Genomic DNA, 10,690 nt, shown 5'->3' with positions numbered 1-10,690 from the left:
ACAGTATGTGAGCACTGATATCCATGAAACAGCCAATACAACACTATTGCTAACTAGAAAGAGGTTTAACAATCTAGCCTACAATCACCGTATATGCAATATAGCTGATAAACAGATAACTGAAAGGGAGCTGACAGATACACACTTTAAACAGAAAGTGATCTATCTACCCTGAGTATGCAAACCAACAGGTGAAGCACTCAGTGACAACAAAAAACTCTCCTAGCTGGGGCTTAAAGGGGTCACCAAACAGACTTTTCTCAAAAAGGGCCTACTATACAAAAGCAGGTGTCAACCTGTGGCAGCATATTAAGCTCACATACAAATGTAGGGCAAAACGTCTAGAACTTCAAAGGAACTTTGATATACATGCTTTAAGAAAAAGGAGAAAAACGTATCCCAACCACAGATTCTCAAATCTGTTCCAAGCCTAGAGGACGGAGCTAATCGCATCGTCAACTCAAGGAAATCAAGTAGCTCAGAAGAGAACATTTTCCCCACAGCATGAAAGTTCTAGAGAGTGGGGCCTAGCAAACATATATTGCCAACACTATCTGCTCGAAGATAAGGGCCTACCACCTGAGAAAACAGCATCAGGTTTTTAAACAAAACAGTCTACAACCTAGCTGTTAAACTCATGATTTCACCTACATATTATTAGCAAGGGGATAATTTGGGCAAACAGAAACAGGCCACTCCCTCAGGAGGAGGCCAGAACTACACTACATATGGGAATTTAACTTCACATACACCATACGCAACCATAGTCTTAGCCCAAATCAACTGAAGTGATGAGTGCCAGCTCAAACTATACTGAAGATAGCCGAATGGCTGAACATACAGAGAAAAACTGAACAGCAGCCATTTTGTGGCTTGCTCAGTCAATCTCACACTCCAGTTCTGCCCAAAGAACCCCTAACACATTTACTGTTACACATTCAGGAAATGAAACAGGAATAAAAACAAGGTTAAATTTTAAACCAGACCCTGTCTTACCTTCCCGTGGCTCGCAGACCAAAGAATCCATCTTCATTCCTTACCAAAGGGGAAGAACGATATCCCTGGTTCCGTAAACCACCGAACCTTTTCACTATCAAGCCAGAAGGCGGGCCTTCAGAAAGAAAATTCATCATCGGCCGGCCACTGGCCTGACTGTTCAAAGGTGTAATCCTGAACGTGCACAGTTAAAAATGTATCCCGGGAGGACAAAGAGAAGCGGCGAAGGAAATTTTAACTAAAAAATTCCCCTCGCCAAGAAAGGGGATCGATCAGCGACGTTGATCGCGCCGGCGATCGATCACCTCTCTCAGATCACCTCTCCTTCTCTTCGCATCCCGCCACTTTTGCGACTTACTCCGTGGTGGAGGAGGCGCTCGAGCGGCGACACTGGATCTCTGACCCTGCCTCTGAGCCTCGGCTCGAGGCGGGCCAGAGCCTCCCGGCTGTCTGAGCCCAGAATCGGACCTGAGCGGAATGCACTTCTTAAATGCTGCTGAGCGCGCCCTCGCTTCCCTGAACTTTCCGACTACCGCCTCAACGGAGCCGCCGAAAAGCTCAGATGGCGAGACCGGGGCATCGAGGAGAGCGCCCTTTTCCCTCTCCCCGATGTCCGCCATGTTCAACCACAGATGCCTCTCCGTGGCCGAGAGCGAGATCTGTGGTGTGGCGCAGCTCAGCCACCGCTTCAGGGGACAAACCCTGCCCCTGATCCAGGTCCTTCAGCAGGTCAGCCTGGTATGCTTGTAACACCGCCATAGTGTGTAAAGCAGCACCAGCCTGACCTGCAGCAGCATATGCTCTGCCGTTCAGATGAGATGTCATTCTAAGGGGTCTGGACGGCAGAACCGGAGCTTTAAGTGTCGGTGCACTGCCCGTGGCGAGATAGTTCGCGAACGTCTCGTCAATGGGAGGCATCGACACATACCCGTACTGGCCCAATCCCTCCACATCAGCGAAATTCCCCCGCTGATGCAGATGAATCCTGGCCGAATACGGGTTCTTCCATGCCTTCTTAACCTCAGAATGCAGGTCCGGAAGGAATGGAAGGCTCACTGGAATTACGGGGTTGTGATCGGCACCTGCCGGCGGCGCGCTCCACAACCTCCAGTAATTCAACATATGCTGGACAGGGGGGCTTGGACGAAACAGAAGCGACCTCAGTCCCTTCTTCCTCTTCCATAGCCACCTCCTGCTCTCGGGGGCTTTCAGCCAGAAGAGCACTCGCTCCTGGATCCGATGATGTCAAAGAAAGGACATCATCATCATCATCCAGGAGCTCATCCCCGCCAGCCGCCGCCTGAGGTTGAGAGACCGTAACACCTCTCTCAAACTTGGCGGCGAGCTCCACCTGTGAGCCCCATGAATGCAGCCGCCGCTCGGCCTCAGCGTGAGCGGGACCAGATCCACCGGGCACAGGTGTTGACGTCTCTCCCCTCGAGAAGAGAGCCAGGCGGGAACAGAGCGTTTTCATAGGAAAACGTTCACAATTCTCACAGCCAGCGTCCTCAAACGCTGCCCGTGCATGCTCCTCTCCCAAACAGATAACACATAGGGTGTGAGGATCCTCCGGAGTCAAAAACCTCGGGCAAGGATCCGCACACTTCCTAAAACGTTTCACTTTGTCCTCAGACATAGCTAGACAGGAAATACTCACTTGGAGAAAACGACAGTGCAACGACACAAACAGTCCCGAAAGACGAAAAAGATAGTGACTGTCTCTCCAGGCGCTCCCTTTATACATCCGGGTCGCGCCATATGACGTCATAGGCTGTCGCCGGCCAATAGCAATTGGAGTTGTTGGATAGTGCTTTTGACACCTGGGTCACATGACGGTTCCCCAATGCGTTCTGTCAACGCAGAGTAGAGTTCCCTTTCGAAAGGGAAAGATGCAATTCCCTGTAAATTTAATAATGGAAAATTAAATTACAGCAAATATCTGTAAAACAACAGGTATTTCAGTGTATAATGACAAAACGGGAAAAATATGTAAAAAAATATACAGACCATTACCTGTAAATTTACATTTATTTTTAACAGTGTAGAAGCAGGAGAAATAGGCAAGCGTAAGGATTTGAGTGAGTTTGACAAGGACCAAATTGTGATGCTAGACGACTGGGACAGAGCATCTCCAAAACTGCAGCTCTTGTGGGGTGTTCTGCAGTGGTCAGTATCTATCAAAAGTGCTCCAAGGAAGGAACAGGGAATAACAGGGTCATGGCTCATTGATGCACATGGGGAGCGAAGGCTGGCCCGTGCATCAATAAAAATATTTGAAAAAAAATATTCGAAACAGTTCATGGGACTTCAGTGGTTCTATCTTATTATAAAGCAACAAGAATACTTTTTGTGCACCAAAAAAAAAAAAAAAAAAGACTTTTCAACAATATCCATATGGGCCAATTTCAAAACACTGCTTCAGAGCTTTACGAATCGAATCAGTGAATCGGAGCACCAAAGTCACTTGATTTCAGCAGTTTAGCCGTTTGATAGGAGATCCGAATCAATTGAAACAAAAGATTCATGAAGCTCAGAAGCTTCATGAAGCAGTGTTTTGAAATTGGCCCATCACTAGATATTGTGGAAAATTCATTATTTTGTTTTTTTGGCACTCAAAAAGTATTCTTATCATTTTATAATATTAAGGTTGAACCACTGAACTTACATGAACTGATTCAAATACATTTTTAGTACCTTTATGGATCTTGAGAGGTGCAGTAACATTGCTGTCTATGTTGATTTCATCAACAATATCTTAATTTGTGTTCTGAAGATGAACAAAGGTCTTACAGGTGTAGAACGACATGAGGGTGAGTAATTAATGACAGAATTTTAATTTTTGAGTGAACTAACCCTTTAAATAATAAAATTAATTTATAGGTAAAAGTGCGTAAAATAATAATAATAATATGATAACATAATAATAAAATATGAAAAAGCATTAATAAATTGTGCTGGGTCCAGTTGTTCAAAAAGTTGAATCTGGATCAGAATGATCTGTATTTAGAAATCCCAATCCATCTTACTTTTCTGTGCCGGTTTTTCAAAGCAAAATAGGATTAGATCACCCTGATCCAAATCCACACTTTTTCAGATAATCAAATCCAGATTAGCAGTGCTCCAAATGGGGTCACATTCACAATGTAGATGCTGGTAAAGAACAACAGGTAGAGTCAATGTGGGTCACTTTACGTGTTTTATTTGAAGAGAAAGAAAACAACATAAACAAACAAACAAACAAACAAACAAACAAACGTCCCCTTCCATTTTCAATTTCCTTTAAACAATCAGACCCCTACAGAGGCCCAAAGAGACATGGTGATGGGGAAAAAATATAAAATGGGAGAAAAATTAAATATTTTAATGGTTTAATGTTCTTGATGTTTTGTGTTCCCCCAAGAAACTTTGCATTCATTCACATGTAGTTTATATACAGTGATTAAAAAACACTTTTAAATATATATTTTTTTGTTTGTTTTGTTTTATATTGACAGCTGTTTGGGGGATTATTTTATGGTGCCAAATAAAATTACAAGCATTTGCATCATGTAATAAATATACACACTGAAGTTCTAGTACTGTATCAATAAATCATAAAGCAAGGCATTGGAGGGACATTTGATCCAGAATTTCAACATTTCAAGACGTTTGAAGAATTTCAAAACATCTGTTATGAAAAAGGCAATTCATTGTCCGAGTCGTTCATCATGCCAGCGATCTAACGATGGTAAACCAATCTTGAAAATCATTCAGTGAGTCATGGTTCAGTTATCACAGAAGGAGAAATTGGTTCATTTTGTTAGGGTTTTTTTTTTTTTTTTGCAACCTGCTCAATGCCTATCAAACTTTAGCAATTAACTGACAAAAGCAAATGCACTCATTTATTTTATAATATCTAATTTTAATTAATACTATATATTTTTTTAACTAAATCTGAAAATGTGCATCATACTATTTACTGTCAGTAAATTTTGGAACCGTTATATGAATAAAATATAAACTTGTTAGCAGGGGTGTAAAATACTTGAGTAATTTTACTTGATTACTGTACTTAATCAAGACTTCTGGAATAATGTCCTTAGATGAGACCAAAGTGGAGATATTTGGTCGTGATGCACAGAAAACCAAAACCAGCATATCAGAACAAACACCTCATACCAACTGTTCATCACGCTGGTGGAGGGGTGATGATTTGGGCTTGTTTTGTAGCCACAGGACCTGCGGGCACCTCACAGTCATTGAGTCGACTATGAACTCCTCTGTATACCAAAGTATTCTAGGGTCAAATGTGAGGCCGTCTGTCCGACAGCTAAAGCCTGGCTGAAATTAGGCCATGCAACAGGACAATGATCTGAAGATCATATCATTTGCCAAGCCATAATATTATATATATATATATATATATATATATATATGATGCCTGAGAAAACAGCATCAGGTTTTTAAACAAAACAGTCTACAACCTAGCTGTTAAACTCATGATTTCACCTACATATTATTAGCAAGGGGATAATTTGGGCAAACAGAAACAGGCCACTCCCTCAGGAGGAGGCCAGAACTACACTACATATGGGAATTTAACTTCACATACACCATACGCAACCATAGTCCTAGCCCAAATCAACTGAAGTGATGAGTGCCAGCTCAAACTATACTGAAGATAGCCGAATGGCTGAACATACAGAGAAAAACTGAACAGCAGCCATTTTGTGGCTTGCTCAGTCAATCTCACACTCCAGTTCTGCCCAAAGAACCCCTAACACATTTACTGTTACACATTCAGGAAATGAAACAGGAATAAAAACAAGGTTAAATTTTAAACCAGACCCTGTCTTACCTTCCCGTGGCTCGCAGACCAAAGAATCCATCTTCATTCCTTACCAAAGGGGAAGAACGATATCCCTGGTTCCGTAAACCACCGAACCTTTTCACTATCAAGCCAGAAGGCGGGCCTTCAGAAAGAAAATTCATCATCGGCCAGCCACTGGCCTGACTGTTCAAAGGTGTAATCCTGAACGTGCACAGTTAAAAATGTATCCCGGGAGGACAAAGAGAAGGGGCGAAGGAAATTTTAACTAAAAAATTCCCCTCGCCAAGAAAGGGGATCGATCAGCGACGTTGATCGCGCCGGCGATCGATCACCTCTCTCAGATCACCTCTCCTTCTCTTTGCATCCCGCCACTTTTGCGACTTACTCCGTGGTGGAGGAGGCGCTCGAGCGGTGACACTGGATCTCTGACCCTGCCTCTGAGCCTCGGCTCGAGGCGGGCCAGAGCCTCCCGGCTGTCTGGGCCCAGAATCGGACCTGAGCAGAATGCACTTCTTAAATGCTGCTGAGCGCGCCCTCGCTTCCCTGAACTTTCCGACTACCGCCTCAACGGAGCCGCCGAAAAGCTCAGATGGCGAGACCGGGGCATCGAGGAGAGAGCCCTTTTCCCTCTCCCCGATGTCCGCCATGTTCAACCACAGATGCCTCTCCGTGGCCGAGAGCGAGATCTGTGGTGTGGCGCAGCTCAGCCACCGCTTCAGGGGACAAACCCTGCCCCTGATCCAGGTCCTTCAGCAGGTCAGCCTGGTATGCTTGTAACACCGCCATAGTGTGTAAAGCAGCACCAGCCTGACCTGCAGCAGCATATGCTCTGCCGTTCAGATGAGATGTCATTCTAAGGGGTCTGGACGGCAGAACCGGAGCTTTAAGTGTCGGTGCACTGCCCGTGGCGAGATAGTTCGCGAACGTCTCGTCAATGGGAGGCATCGACACATACCCGTACTGGCCCAATCCCTCCACATCAGTGAAATTCCCCCGCTGATGCAGATGAATCCTGGCCGAATACGGGTTCTTCCATGCCTTCTTAACCTCAGAATGCAGGTCCGGAAGGAATGGAAGGCTCACTGGAATTACGGGGTTGTGATCGGAGAGAAACCGCTCGTCTAGCCTGCCGCGAGCGGGCTCTCTCTTCACGCGCTCCCACGGCAGCTGCAGCCTGCCGGCGGCGCGCTCCACAACCTCCAGTAATTCAACATATGCTGGACAGGGGGGCTTGGACGAAACAGAAGCGACCTCAGTCCCTTCTTCCTCTTCCATAGCCACCTCCTGCTCTCGGGGGCTTTCAGCCAGAAGAGCACTCGCTCCTGGATCCGATGATGTCAAAGAAAGGACATCATCATCATCCAGGAGCTCATCCCCACCAGCCGCCGCCTGAGGTTGAGAGACCGTAACACCTCTCTCAAACTTGGCGGCGAGCTCCACCTGTGAGCCCCATGAATGCAGCCGCCGCTCGGCCTCAGCGCGAGCGGGACCAGATCCACCGGGCACAGGTGTTGACGTCTCTCCCCTCGAGAAGAGAGCCAGGCGGGAACAGAGCGTTTTCATAGGAAAACGTTCACAATTCTCACAGCCAGCGTCCTCAAACGCTGCCCGTGCATGCTCCTCTCCCAAACAGATAACACATAGGGTGTGAGGATCCTCCGGAGTCAAAAACCTCGGGCAAGGATCCGCACACTTCCTAAAACGTTTCACTTTGTCCTCAGACATAGCTAGACAGGAAATACTCACTTGGAGAAAACGACACAAACAGTCCCGAAAGACGAAAAAGATAGTGACTGTCTCTCCAGGCGCTCCCTTTATACATCCGGGTCGCGCCATATGACGTCATAGGCTGTCGCCGGCCAATAGCAATTGGAGTTGTTGGATAGTGCTTTTGACACCTGGGTCACGTGACAGTTCCCCAATGCGTTCTGTCAACGCAGAGTAGAGTTCCCTTTCGAAAGGGAAAGATGCAATTCCCTGTAAATTTAATAATGGAAAATTAAATTACAGCAAATATCTGTAAAACAACAGGTATTTCAGTGTATAATGACAAAACGGGAAAAATATGTAAAAAAAAATACAGACCATGACCTGTAAATTTACATTTATTTTTAACAGTGTAGAAGCAGGAGAAATAGGCAAGCGTAAGGATTTGAGTGAGTTTGACAAGGACCAAATTGTGATGCTAGACGACTGGGACAGAGCATCTCCAAAACTGCAGCTCTTGTGGGGTGTTCTGCAGTGGTCAGTATCTATCAAAAGTGCTCCAAGGAAGGAACAGGGAATAACAGGGTCATGGCTCATTGATGCACATGGGGAGCGAAGGCTGGCCCGTGCATCAATAAAAATATTTGAAAAAAAATATTCGAAACAGTTCATGGGACTTCAGTGGTTCTATCTTATTATAAAGCAACAAGAATACTTTTTGTGCACCAAAAAAAACAAAACAAAGACTTTTCAACAATATCCATATGGGCCAATTTCAAAACACTGCTTCAGAGCTTTACGAATCGAATCAGTGAATCGGAGCACCAAAGTCACTTGATTTCAGCAGTTTAGCCGTTTGATAGGAGATCCGAATCAATTTGAAACAAAAGATTCATGAAGCTCAGAAGCTTCATGAAGCAGTGTTTTGAAATTGGCCCATCACTAGATATTGTGGAAAATTCATTATTTTGTTTTTTTGGCACTCAAAAAGTATTCTTATCATTTTATAATATTAAGGTTGAACCACTGAACTTACATGAACTGATTCAAATACATTTTTAGTACCTTTATAGATCTTGAGAGGTGCAGTAACATTGCTGTCTATGTTGATTTCATCAACAATATCTTAATTTGTGTTCTGAAGATGAACAAAGGTCTTACAGGTGTAGAACGACATGAGGGTGAGTAATTAATGACAGAATTTTAATTTTTGAGTGAACTAACCCTTTAAATAATAAAATTAATTTATAGGTAAAAGTGCGTAAAATAATAATAATAATATGATAACATAATAATAAAATATGAAAAAGCATTAATAAATTGTGCTGGGTCCAGTTGTTCAAAAAGTTGAATCTGGATCAGAATGATCTGTATTTAGAAATCCCAATCCATCTTACTTTTCTGTGCCGGTTTTTCAAAGCAAAATAGGATTAGATCACCCTGATCCAAATCCACACTTTTTCAGATAATCAAATCCAGATTAGCAGTGCTCCAAATGGGGTCACATTCACAATGTAGATGCTGGTAAAGAACAACAGGTAGAGTCAATGTGGGTCACTTTACATGTTTTATTTGAAGAGAAAGAAAACAACATAAACAAACAAACAAACAAACAAACAAACAAACAAACAAACAAACAAACAAACAAACGTCCCCTTCCATTTTCAATTTCCTTTAAACAATCAGACCCCTACAGAGGCCCAAAGAGACATGGTGATGGGGAAAAAATATAAAATGGGAGAAAAATTAAATATTTTAATGGTTTAATGTTCTTGATGTTTTGTGTTCCCCCAAGAAACTTTGCATTCATTCACATGTAGTTCATATACAGTGATTAAAAAACACTTTTAAATATATATTATTTTGTTTGTTTTGTTTTTTATTGACAGCTTTTTGGGGGATTATTTTATGGTGCCAAATAAAACTACAAGCATTTGCATCATGTAATAAATATACACACTGAAGTTCTAGTACTGTATCAATAAATCATAAAGCAAGGCATTGGAGGGACATTTGATCCAGAATTTCAACATTTCAAGACGTTTGAAGAATTTCAAAACATCTGTTATGAAAAAGGCAATTCATTGTCCGAGTCGTTCATCATGCCAGCGATCTAACGATGGTAAACCAATCTTGAAAATCATTCAGTGAGTCATGGTTCAGTTATCACAGAAGGAGAAATTGGTTCATTTTGTTAGGGTTTTGTTTTTTTTTGCAACCTGCTCAATGCCTATCAAACTTTAGCAATTAACTGACAAAAGCAAATGCACTCATTTATTTTATAATATCTAATTTTAATTAATACTATATATTTTTTTAACTAAATCTGAAAATGTGCATCATACTATTTACTGTCAGTAAATTTTGGAACCGTTATATAAATAAAATATAAACTTGTTAGCAGGGGTGTAAAATACTTGAGTAATTTTACTTGATTACTGTACTTAATCAAGACTTCTGGAATAATGTCCTTAGATGAGACCAAAGTGGAGATATTTGGTCGTGATGCACAGAAAACCAAAACCAGCATATCAGAACAAACACCTCATACCAACTGTTCATCACGCTGGTGGAGGGGTGATGATTTGGGCTTGTTTTGTAGCCACAGGACCTGCGGGCACCTCACAGTCATTGAGTCGACTATGAACTCCTCTGTATACCAAAGTATTCTAGGGTCAAATGTGAGGCCGTCTGTCCGACAGCTAAAGCCTGGCTGAAATTAGGCCATGCAACAGGACAATGATCTGAAGATCATATCATTTGCCAAGCCATAATATTATATATATATATATATATATATATATATATGCCAGCATGGCTTTGTAAACAATATTAGACCTATATATGTGTATGTGTTTGTCAGATTACAGATGAAGTTGCACCTGTGTCGACCCGCACTTGATGAAAGCATCAGCTCTGCTTATTTGTGACCCAACGCTAATTTGCGCTGCTCTTGTTAGACTGCGTTGGTCATTATGTAAATGATTTGACTGCATCTGTGTTCTTTAATTTGCGTGTCAGCAGTAGATCACATGCAAAACTTGCCACTCCCATCGGTGCATTTGTGGAATAATCACAAATTAATTGCACATCAAATTTTCAACATAGAATTTATTACATGTAAACTTTTAAGCAAGAATCAGCATTGTGCTTCAACTTATAGCGATGATAAAATAT

The sequence above is a fragment of the Megalobrama amblycephala genome, linkage group LG1, assembly GCF_018812025.1.
Source record: "Megalobrama amblycephala isolate DHTTF-2021 linkage group LG1, ASM1881202v1, whole genome shotgun sequence".
Lineage (NCBI taxonomy): Eukaryota > Metazoa > Chordata > Actinopteri > Cypriniformes > Xenocyprididae > Megalobrama > Megalobrama amblycephala.
The sequence above is the reverse complement of the archived record's forward strand: the minus strand, read 5'-3'. Positions refer to the sequence as shown.